The following is a 12,917-nucleotide window of genomic DNA, read 5'->3' on the forward strand; positions in this document are numbered from 1 at the left end:
TCCTTAAGTGTCAATAAGAATGTCTGCTTCTGCTTCGTGGAGCCATTTTAGCTTCTGTGAGATAACACACCCCCCAACACTGGGCTGGACAAAGGGCAAGGACTCATTCATTTGTTTCCTTTACCCTGAGGGAAGTAAAAGAGACTAAAGGATCAAGAGCAGAAGGGAGAGGAGATGAAGAGTTGAAGTGCAAGTTATTTAAATGGCTTTTTAACAACTGGGGGTTGCTGTCCTTGGAGGCTCTGGAAGCCAGCCCGCCGTCTATTCCACTTCATTTCATTCTACTCTAAGACTAACTCTGTTCAGCACATATAGCTTATTCATAAGACATATTGAGGAGTTATTTTTCCAGCCATAAACTTTAAATATTTTTTTTCGAGGTTAGAAATAACACTGGATCTTTAAAAAAAAAAAAAAAACCTGGAAACTAAATAATAGTAGTTTACTTTCCAAAATGGAAACAAAGGTAAAGAACTTGACTACATCATGCTGCTGAACAGTGTTTCCCTCCTTCTTCCTTCCACCCTCCCCTCGTGACCCCCTACCCCCCACCCCAGGACAGTGGGGGACCACGGTTTGAAAGGATTTAGATCACAGATGTGCTAGCACAGGGCCTGCAGTGGGCTCTGAATCCCCTCCCCACTCCCCACTCGGGGTTCTCTGGATGGCCCGGGGCTCCTGCCCCACGGAACACCCCACGGGGGCCTGCCAGCTGTGTCACACACAAGTGGATATGTGGAAAAGGGGCAGCAGGAGGAAGAATTGAAATGACTCAGAGGAGAGGCATCATCGCTACTGGGCCTGCAGACGGGGCTGGGGAGAACTAGGGAGCAGCACAGTTCCTACGAATGCTCTGTTTTCTTGAGATTTTGTCGGAAGAGGCAGACATTAACCCTCAACTGAATTGAAGGGTTTTTTTTTTTTAAATTTTACTTACTTATTTGACAGAGAGAGTGAGAGCGAGAGAGCGAGAGCGTGAGAGCAGGAACACAAGCAGGGGGAGTGGGAGAGGGAGAATTAGGCTTTCCGCGGAACGGAGCCTGATGTGGGGCTCGATCCCAGGACCCTGGGATCAGGACCTGAGCTGAAGGCAGACGCTTAATGACTGAGCCACCCAGGCGCCCCGTGATTTGAAGGTTTTAAACAAGAGACTGCGTGTGGGACGCCAGAGTGGCTCAGTCAGTTAAGCGGCTGCCTTCGGCTCAGGTCTTCGGCTCAGGTCTTCGTCTCAATGTCTTGGGATCGAGTCCTGCGTCTGGCTCCCTGCTCAGCAGAGAGCCTGCTTCTCTCTCTCCCTCTGCCTGCTGCTCTGCATACTTGTGCTATCTCTGTCAAATAAATAAATAAAATCTTAAAAAAAAAAAGAGCTGCATAAACTAAACTCAGGTAGATGGTAGAGAGGGAACTTAAACCCAGGGCTCTGTTGTCTCTATGCTTTTCCTAAGACTGTTGCCACTTGCCTGGTTTTGCAGGGCTGATGTCTGCCTCCTTCAGAGGATTTGTTCCTCTGTCTTCCAGGCAGCTGGTACCCTTAGCCTCGGAAATAACTGCTTCTCAGAGGTGCCAGAAGGAGATAATTTGCGGAGCTCCCTGAGGGATAAATCACCCTGTAAGCCTAAAATCATCTCGTTGGGGGAGGGGGTGGAGTGAGCATAACATTTACTCCGGTGTGAATGGCAAGCATGCTGAGCGAGAATTAGCCCGACTTTGAGTTCTTAATGCCATGTAATCCTCCCTTATAACCTCTCCCTGGCAGATGGGTTTCTCAGACCCAAAGGCTGCCTGCAGAACCAGTTAAAGGAGAAACAAGTTTCAAAATCCCTTTTGTAAGCAAAGGTTAGGTAATGGTGTATACAAACTCAGCTGAGGCTTTTTCGTGCTGTATTATTATTATTATTATTAATTATTTATTGCAAAGGTGCTTCTAGGCATGCTTGGTTTGTTTCCTGCCCGGAGGGTTGACTAGGAGGAGGAGGGGAGGCCAGAGGAAGGGCGGCTGGAAGGCAGTCTGGATTGTAGCGTTTCCCCCGGGTTGGGGTGGAGCTGGGCTGGGGTCTGGGCCAGGCTCCGGGGTGGCCACGCCCGCCTTCCGCTTGCAACGCCGCACACACACTGCCCCCTACGGAGCTCGGGAGGCAAGTGAGCCTCCCCTCAGGAGGGGAGACTGGCCCGGCCAGGACAGACGAGCCCATCAGCTCCAGCCCCGCGCGGGATTCCCGCAGGGGCCTCCTTGCATTACCATATCAAAAGCGGAGTCGTTCCTGGGGCAACGGAAGATCTGGAAAGCTAGTCTGGTTTTACCAGCCGGGTCTGGCTAACCCTGGGTTCCGCCCCGACAGAGGCCCTGCCCTTTCGGTGACTGGTAAGACTCCATCACCTCTAGGGCTGGCCCCGCTCACCCTACCGCAACCAAGCGACAGTGCGACGGTCCCCTTTGCTCCCCCACTGACTGTTCGTATTTATTGAACACCCCTCAGGTACCAGATTCCGTGCTCCTGGCTTTATGGGCATCGTTTTATTTAACTTTCTCCACACCCTGGTACTAGATTGCTTATGCTGTAGATTACGAAACGGGCTTAGGAACATGATGGAAATTTATCTAAGGTCACTTAGCCCGTAAACGGTGGTGCCAGGATTTACATTTGAGTAGATTTTAAATCCAGGGCCTACTTCCCGACTCCCTTAAATTAGATCCCCTAGGAGACCCTGAACGGACCTCATTCAGTCTTCAAGGACTGAGTATCAACGTAGGCCATGTGTACTGCTTAGGGCTTGGACACATTTTATCCTGTTTAATTCTTACTGTTCCATAAAGTGCGTACAGATGGTAAGACTGTTTTACAAATAAAGAAGCAGGGCTCAAAGAAATTAATCATCTTTTTCTGTAACCAGAGAAGGAGACAAACCATGAGAGACCTTTAGTCCTAGGAAGCAAACTGAGGGTTGCTGCAAGTGGGGGGTGTGGAAGGATGGGGTAGCTGAGTGATGGACATTAAGGAGGGCATGGGATGTAGTGAGCACTGGGTGTAATAGAGGACTGGTGAGGGGACGCCTGGGTGGCTCAGCCTTAAGTGATTGCCTTTGGCTCAGGTCATGATCCCAGGGTCCTGGGATCCAACCCTGCATCAGGCTCCCTGCCCCAAGGGAGGCCTGCCTCTCCCTTTCCTACCCCCGCTGCTTGTGTTCCCTCTCACTCTTTCTCCCTCACTCATGTCTCTTTCTCTCTCTCTCTGTCAAATAAAAAAATAAATCTTTTAAAAATAAATAAATAAATAAATAAGGGGCACCTGGGTGATTTAGTTGGTTAAGAGACTGCTTTCAGGATGAGACAGTCCCAGGATGGAGTTCCACATGGGGTTCCCTGCTCAGCAGGGAGTCTGCCTCTCCCTCTGACCCTTTCCCCTCTCATGCACGCTCTCTCTCTCTCTTTTCCTCTGTCTCTCAAGTAAATAATAAAAATTAAAAAAAAAATCTTAAAAAAAAAAGACTTGTGAATCACAGGCCTGTACCTCTGAAACAATAATATATGTTAATGAACTGAATTTAAATAAAAAATATTAAAAAAAAAAGGTAAGAAATTAATAGTCTTTTTCTGTTGGCTATTGTGTCTGGGTATCAGGCCTGGGGTAGAATAGGGCAGAAAGCTGGAAGGAACTTGGGTTATTCTCAACCAGCCACCTGGAGTCAGCCTTTCCAGCTACTTCTGGATTCTTTGTTGTGAAAAATGACAGTTATGGGGCGCCTGGGTGGCTCAGTTGGTTAAGAGACTGTGTTCGGCTCAGGTCATGATCCCGGAGCCCCAGGATCCAGTCCTACATCGGACTCCCAGCTCCATGGGGAGTCTGCTTCTCTTTCTGACCTTCTCCCCTCTCATGCTTTCTCTCTCTCTCTCAAATAAATAAAAATCTTAAAAAAAAATGACAGTTGGGTTCTAAGGATTTGACTTAGGGTTTCTGTCATTTGTGGATGAAAGCAAAGCAGCTGAGGGAACGAGGATTCAAACACAGGTGGGTCTGTCAGATGCAAGAGCTACTGGACATGTTTTCCTGGCTACCTTCCAGCCTTGTGTTATAAAATTATTAAAAGGTTGCAGGTTCCTTAGAGATAAGGAGACTTTTCCATATGCAGTCATGTGGTAGGGAGAATCAGGAGGCCTAGAGTTTCATCCTGACTCTTCCTTTGGTTGCTTGCTGATTCAACAGGGAAATAAGACACCACCCAATTAACTACTAAGAAAGGTGGAACACTAGAATGGAATGGTCAAGCCAAAGAATGCTTCCTTAGAAAGTCTTAGAGGGGCTCCTGGGTGGCTCAGTTGGTTAAGTGTGTGCCTTTGGCTCAGGTCATGATCCCAGGGTCCTGCTCAGCAGAGAGCCTGCTTCTCCCTCTCCCTCTGCCCCTCTCCTCTTCCCTTCCCCCACTCATGCTCTATCTTGCCTGCACTCACTCTCTCTCAAATAAATAAATAAAATCTAAAAAAAAAAAGTCTTAGAGCAGAAATTAAATAAGTCTGGCTATCGGGCATTCTGCAAAGGTAAAAGATCCAGACATAACAAAGAAACGGCCTATCCTTATTAACAGAAACTTATTTTCCAAACTCCATGCAAGCCTTCGCTCTACCTTGTACTCAGCCCTATCTGGAGCCCAGCGAAATGAATAGTGTCATTTAGTAACGTAGAAGGGCAGTTGGACTACCACCCGCCATGCTTGGGGAATGGCACGCTCAGGTTTATAAAATAAAAATCCTCTCGAATAATACCCCATTACTATATGAGCATTGCCAGTTTTCAAGAAAATAAGATCGAGGCAAGTTCAGCTCATGGCATAACCATATTGAACAGAGGAGTCGTCCTTTGATGGCTGAGCAGAATTTGTCCTCTATGAACCATGCAGAACCCCAGGGCGACTGGGATCCTCTCTGTAAGGTACTATTGGAAAATAGTGGTTTCAGGTTGATGCAGTGCTAAATATACCAGCTTCGACCTAGTAATAATTGCTGGGAACACATTTTAATAGCTGGCTAGTAAGCCGGTATACGTTACCGGTGCATGCCTCTAAGTAAGGGGTTTGGACAGACTTGCTTCTAGGGACATGGGCCCTGGACCTCATCTGCTACATGGAAAGGTGGTTGAGAGCCATATTTCATGATAAACTCGCATCTCTTAAATAACTCCTATCACTATTTTGTGCCTGCCTTCATTTATCTATTTACAGAATGGGCACGAAGCAATGTTTCCCTGCTTTGCAGAAAGGGGTAGAGTCTGTAAGGTGGCTTGAGATATGGGTATCATGTAAATATAAGGGTTTTCCTGTACTGTTTGTTTCTTTGGATGGCCAGGCCATTCTGAAATAAATTATTTCAGTCCTTAACCGTTGACTGGCAAATTATCAGTAATGATGGTCTAATCGGGGAATTTTAGATTTACCAGAGAAATAGAGATCCAGTATCTCATAGAACTGTGATCTACTGGTGGTCTTTAGAGTCACTTTGAGGTAGGGTTATTTAAAATACATTCCTTAAAATACATATTTAAATTGTGGGGCGCCTGGGTGGCTGAGTCAGTTAGGCGGTTGCCTGTAGCTCAGGTCATGATCTCAGGGTCCTGAAATCAAGCACCGCATCGGGCTCCCTGCTCAGCGAGGACTCTGCTTCTCCCTCTGCCTCTCCATCCCCTCCCTGGCTTGTGCTCTTTCTCTTCTCTAACTCTCTCTTTCTCTCTCAAATAAATAAATAAATAACATCTTAAAAAATATTTAAATTGTATTAAAAGACATTATTCCAAATATATTTGTCTGGGCCATATGCCAAAGCCCTGAATCAGTATGTGGTGGGGTTAGGGTCTAGGTGTCTGCCTTTCACAAGCTCCTCTGATATGTCTTGTGTATACTGAAGTCTGAGAGTAACTGGTGTAGTCCTTGGAAAACATAATAACGTGAACGCTGAAGGTAATCCGTGTATTACCGGACATGACCATAGGATGTTGTAGTGGAAGGCTCCTTTCCCTCCTTCAATCCGTAGTTCTACAGTCTGAGCTAAGAGAGCCGCTGAGGCAGCTCGGAGTCCTGTGCCATCTGAGAGCCTCAGCTGTGGGCAGGTGGGTTCATGACCGATCGTCATAGCCTCATCCTGCAAAACTCGACTTGGCCCTTGTGTGTGTCCTCCAGGCAGCCATGCCTCGCCTTTGTTGCTCTTATCTGTGGCGCCATTTTTATGTTTGTTCTTTTAAAAATTATTTTTAATTATGCAGAATACACAGTAAGTTTATCATCTTTGCCATTTTGAAGTGTACGGCTCAGTAACATTAAGTACGTTTACGTTGTTGTGCATCCGTCACCACCAACATCTCCAGATCTTTTTCACTGTCCCAAACTGAAACTCTGTCCCCCTTAGACACTGACTGTCTATCCCCTCCTTACCCCCAGGCCCCTGGTTACCTCCACTCTACTTTCTGTCTCTATGAACTGGCTCTCCTGAGTACCTCATAGAAGAGGAATCATGGAGTATTTGACCTTTTGTGACTGGCTTATTTCACTCAGCATTGTGTCTTCAACATTCGTTCATGTTGAGCAAGTGTCAGAATTTCCTTCCTTTTTAAGGCTGAATAATATTCCCTTGTATGGTTAGACCGCATTTTGTTTATCCTTCTGTCCTTTGATGGACACCTGGGTTAGATCCCCCTTTTATTTATTTATTTGAGAGGGAGAGAGAGCAAGCAAGAGCATGAGGGCAGGGAAAGGGAGAAGCAGGCTCCTGGCTGAACAGAGAGCCCTACGTGGGGCTCAATCCCAGGACTGGAACTGTGACCTGAGCCAAAGACAGACGCCCAACCGACTGAACCAACCAGGTGCCCCAATCTTCTGACTACATACCCAAAATGGGCAATAGCTACATGGAATGGCAATTCTATTATTAACTTTTTTTAGGAACTGCGACGTAGTGTTTTCAGTAGTAGCTCTCTGGTGTGATTTTATGTTGATTTGTGTGATTATTTGATTGTCTGTCCGCCCACCATGAGAGCAGGGATCCTGTTTCTTTTTGCTGCCTTGACACCTTTATCTCAGTATCATGAACAACAATGTCTGGGATGGAGTAGTCAATGAAATATCTGATGAATGAACAAACGAGAAAGCCCGATGGGAGCATGGCATTGTAGAGAGACAATGTCTCTGTACTTAATGAATTTATAAATTAGTTGGTGAGACATGACCCACACAAGGCAGTGAGCAAATAAAGGAAGGATATAATAATGTACTTCCTACCAACAGTGCACAAGAGGAGGAGACAATTTTCACTTGTGATTCTCTCTTGGGGGCCTACCTTGGAGGACTGGGTGCAGGGTTAGCTAAGGAGTCTGGAGATATCAGCCCAGGACAGCAGAGTGCTGTGGATTAGAAGTGGGCTCAAGAGATCCAAAGGAAGCTGTTCTGTAGGTCCTTGCAATGGGGGATCCAGGAAGCAGGGGGGCAGTGCGTGGGGATCTACCACTTCTTCCTCAGGGAGGCACAGGGAGAGTCCACACCTGGGCTGAGGGCCTGGCAGAAGCAGAGCATGGTCCTGTCTAATAGGGCTGGGAGCTTAGGCAGGAACTGGAGATCAGGTGGGGAGCACAGCCTCCTAAGAACTCAGATGAAAACCAGGCTGAAAGGTGTGAGCTGGGCCTTCTTTCACCACAAACACCATAAATCCCTCAACTGGAAGGATTCTTCATGCTAAGAGGCCACAGGTCTTTTTTTTGTTGTTGTCCCCCCCCCCTTTATGGTCCAGTGGGGGTGGTTTCTGGAGCAGAGCAGGGCTGAGTTTGCAAGGAGGAAGCTTGGCCAGCCAACTGTGGGGACATGGGGGAAGGGGGCAGGAGGAGAGGAATCAGTGATAAGAAAGGTATGGGGAGGGGGTGGTAAACAGGTGCGTGGAGAGCAAGACGGAAAAGTAGCCTGCCTGGCCAAGATGGCAGGGGCAGGCTGTAATGGGAGCCATGGCTAGAGCCCGACTGGTGTTGAGACAGGGTGGGGAGGCCTGGGAGTCAAGTGGAGACATGCCCCTGTTTCATTTTCCTTCTCTTTTGGTGAGGAGGAAAAAAAAGTATATCATTGCTTTAATATTTGAACTTGGAATTCCTAGGGGAGAGAACAGTCTATCTAACCTTGATGAACCAGCCTAGTTGTGAAAAAGTAGAACCCAGAGCCTCTGTGGCCAGGGCCAGGTATGAATCGGAGTCAGTGAATTAGTTCTGCCAAAGAAATGAACAGAAATGCTCGGTTTGAGGAGTTAGAAGGTTCTGGAAGAACTCTGAGGGGAAGGGATTTTGTAGTTTCCGTGAAGCAGAGAGGCCCATGGGTTCAGGGCTATGGGAGGCAAAAGGATTAACAGATGGAGAGACTGAACTGGATCTGGGACCTGGTGGCAGTATGGGCCTGTCATGGCCTATCAGGGTTGTCCCTAGTTGGGCTGAGTGGCGGGGCTTTCCTATGCCCTCCTCTGTCAGTCACTGGATGTGGGCATACACTCTCAGAGAGTATGGCCTTGGGCAAGGTGAGACTGAGACCCAGCCTTGAGGAAATGAGAGCTAGAGGTCATCACACAGTAGTCTCAGCAACAGAGACACAGGTCCTTCCTTGAAGAGGATCTGGGCTGAACCTCTCTGTGTCCAACACAGGGCCCTGGGGTTTGGAGACTAGAGGCAGCTGTTGGGATGACCATCGGGTTTTCCATCATACGCGGGATGCCTGTTGAAGCAGAGTTTTAATTCTGTTTCGAAGGGCAAGGAAACTCCAGCAATGTACAAGACTTGAAATATGGAGGGGACAGCATCTGTCCGGGTCATTGTGGTAGTCAGACTTGGAGAAGGCCCCTGGTGAACCTTGGCATCTGGTATTGAAGCCTCTCCCACACTGAATAGTCCACTTGGCGGGTCAGTAGGATATCAGAGAAATGATTGCAAGTGACTTCTGAGGCTAGGGACATATAAGAGTTGTGACTTCCATGTGGTACTTTCTGGGATAATTCCCTCTAGGGAAACCAGCTGTCATGTTGTGAGGACACAAGCAGTCCTCTGGAGAGGTCCATGGAGCAAAGGAACTGACGTCTGCCAACGGCCAGCACCAACTTGCCAACCGTGATGTCAGATCATCCAGTTCTGGTCTAGCCTTCCATGACCTCAGGCCTGCCTTTCACCTTGACTGTAACCTTGTGAAAGATCCGGGATCCACAAGCTGGAAATAGCCACTCAAGGTGCTCCTGAGTTTTTGTCCCACAGAAAAGGAGAGCCAATACACGGTACAACACTATTTATTGTTAATTTAAGTCACCAAATGTTGGGCTAATTTGTTATTGGTGACGAGATACCTAATATGTTGTGCTCTTAGTCAAAACTCTTTTATTTTGGCTGATTGTTTCCATTCTCTGCTCCCACCCCCACATACACATTCAGAGTAGTGTGTCCCTTTTCTCCCAGACACTTTGAAGCACTATTTCAAGGATACTTTCTAAGGTTGTTGTGTACTAAAGCAACCTAGAAACTGAATTCCAAATCCTTGAGCTGTATGTATTTCTAACCAAACACAGGAAGGAAACAAAAACATCTGCTTGTAAGAATAAGATTTTTGTTCAATTCCTATCCAATTTTTTATTTTTTTTATTTATTTATTTATTTTTTTATTTTATTTATTTGACAGAGAGAGAGGTCACAAGTAGGCAGAGAGGCAGGCAGAGAAAGGGAGAAATAGGCTCCTCACTGAGCAGAGAGCCTGATGCGGGGCTCGATCCCAGGACCCCGAGATCACGACCCGAGCCGAAGGCAGAGGCTTAAACCACTGAGCCACCCAGGCGCCCCATCCTATCCAATTTTTTAAAAGATTTTTTTATTTATTCATTTGAGAGAGAGAGATACAGACAGAGAGAGAGAGAATGAGGAGGGGGAAGAGGCAGAGGGAGAGGGAGAAGTAGACTCCCCACTGAGCCAGGATCCTGACATGGGACTCCATCTCAGGACCCCAGGATCATGACCTGAGCGGAAGCCAGGCGTTTAACCAGCTAAGCCACCCAGGCACCCCTCCTATCCAATTTTTTAAAAACTTTTGACAATATTTTATTAATAATCTACAAAGAAAACCCCCCAGATTTACACAAAAACACCAATACAATACTTCAATATATTGACAATAGAATGAAAAAAAATACTATTCGATATAATGTGGAATGTACACTTTGTGCACCGTGCTTTCAATTTCTAAGTGATTATCACACTCAATTGTGCATCTCTGATTGGTGTTTAGACTAATTGGAACAGAAATCAATTTGATCGGTGAAAATGGCCAACCTGGTCACACACAACGTTGTTGACACTAGCAGTTGGTCACTAAGCTATGGTGGGAGTAAAAGATAAGCCGCTGCTCTTGCTGCAACAATAGAAAACGAATTATCCATGGCTAGGAATTGCTAATAAAGTAATAAGGTTACACACATTCTCAAAATGTCTATGAATAAGAAGGAAGATAAAAAGGATAGAGAATAGGAATCAAGTTATGTCAAAGGACCTCAGTAGATTATTTTGGAAAAACAAAACTTGCTACGTGTATGGGTTTACCCAGGATTGTGTTAACTCCCAAGCAGCTTCAAATGTTAAGTAAGTTTGGACAGTGGGAACAAATCCAAAGTGAGAACAGGCTGTTGGAGAAAGGGTGAGTTAAGACACAGCAGTACTACTGGAGGGCTGAGAAGTGTTAAGAATCCAATGAGTTCTGAGTTGGCGTTAACGTGATCCATTGTCCTTTCAGGGACAAGTATCCAGGTCAACCAAGAGGACCTCCAGGCTGTGATTCAGAGGCAGGAAATCCCACCCCCACGGTGGAACTGCCAGTATATTTTGCTGGGACTTTGTCAGCTGTCTGTCCACTGTTTGGTCCCTAGATATTATGTCTTATCGCGGGGCATGCTGCATAGCCATATCCCTCCAAGGCCCTGCTGTTCTCTGGTCCCTGAACTCTCCTCCAAGCAGGGGAGGCCCCTCCAGCTGGGACTGCCTTCCTGCTAGCTGCAGGCAGTCTAGTCCCTCTCCTGGAGTTCGTGACTCCTTTAAAATTCCCAGAGGTAGTCTGGATCTTTCAGACATCCCGCCCCCTTTGTCACTGCCTTAGACCATGTTCCCATGACCTGGGAAGGGGGCTCCTTGGGGAAATACTGAGTTATGCTACATCAGTTCTCCTCCTCTGCTGGCCCAAATCCCATCATGAGGACACAGCCTGTTCCATTTACCTTCCTTTCAGGGGACTCATGGCCTGTAATCTTTCTCCTCTCTTTTGTAAAGGGAATCTTTTTTTTTTTTTTTTTTTTTTTTGTAAAGGGAATCTTAATACTTATGCCTGGGTTGTGACATTTGACCTGTAAGTCCCTTTGCAGTTTCTCCCCAGGATCACTTGTGAGGAGGGGTATCCCAGAGTTCGGAAGTAGGAGTGAAGGTTACATTAGCTCGTTGCCAGGGTACACTTATTTTAAGGGATAAATTCCTCTTCTATTTTTTTCTTCCTCAAGCTCCTTTCCAAAGCATTGTTTATAGCTATTGTCTTTAAAAAAAAAGGAAATTACTGCTTTTAAGTTTGACCCTTGCAAAAAGTCTAAATCTGTCCTGGGAACTAGGGGTTACAAGCTAGACCAAGCCTGGGCAAATAATTTATAGTCTCACGTGGTCCAAAGACAAGCAAGGAAATGTGCAGTCCTAATGCAGGTCTGAATGAGGCATTCTTTCCTCAGAAAGCATCTAGGGGTGCCAGGATCAAGTTCAAGGTCCCCAGCACAGTGAACAGGGCTTTTCAAGACCTGACTCCATCCCCCTTTCCAAACGAATCTCTCTATCCATGCGTAACTTGTCCCCAGACTCGCTTATGACTTTGCATTATGCCCTTTGCTTTGTGTGATGGGTAATTTTATGTACTGACTTAACTGAACTAAGGGATGCCACGGTAGTAGGTAAAACATTATTTCTGGGCATGTCTGTGGAGGGTGCTTCAGGAAGAGAATAGCGTTTGAACTGGTATGCGAAGTCAAGCAGATAGCCTTCTCCAGTGGGGGTGGGCCCCATCCAATCCATTGAAGGGCCGAAAAGAACAAAAAGGTGAGGGAGGCAAATCTGCTTGATTTGGGACCCACCACTTTTTCTGCCTTGGTTCTCAGACTTTGGACTCAGACTGAATGATACCACTGGCTTGCATAGTTCTCCACCTTGCATACAGCAGATCGTGGGACTTGGCCTCCGTAAGTGCATGAACCAATTCCTATGGTAAATCTCCTCTTTCCATGTATCTCTGTGTATCTTACTGGCTCAGTTTCTCTGGAGAACTCTGACTAATACACCTTGAATGCCTTTCTCTGAGATCCTCTGAGCTCTTGTTTATCTTTCATGAGGCAGGTTAAATGTCACTGTCCTGGTGACACTTCACTAGATCCTCCTACAGAGTTAGTAACTCCTGTTCTGCTTCCACTTTGCCCATACCTCATGTAGTTGAATTGTAATAATTTATTTAGATGTCCTGCTGCCCCAATAGCTAATGAGCTCCTACAGGAGGAGTTTTATTCATATCTGTGTTCCTTGCGCAGAGTAGACACTCAATAAATGTTTTTTAGTAAAATGAATGAATGAATGAAATCTTGATTGGCAGGATAATTTTGGGTGTTCAGGTATAGTGTGGGTTAATTAGGAACATGGAGGAGGGAATAGGAGAGGCAGAAGACCATGTTCTTGAATAGGAAGATGGGGGGACCCCAGAGGCTAACATAATTTTCTTAGTAATTTTACCTTAGATTTGCTCTGCCTAAGGAGGTATCTTTTATGGGAAAGAATTCCATTTGGCTCAACGTTTGACCATTGACCCTTTATGGACATTTCTCAGGAACCTTATGGTCCACATGACCCAAATCTCAAATT

This window comes from Meles meles, chromosome 2 (assembly GCF_922984935.1).
Source record: "Meles meles chromosome 2, mMelMel3.1 paternal haplotype, whole genome shotgun sequence".
In the NCBI taxonomy this organism is placed as follows: Eukaryota; Metazoa; Chordata; class Mammalia; order Carnivora; family Mustelidae; genus Meles; species Meles meles.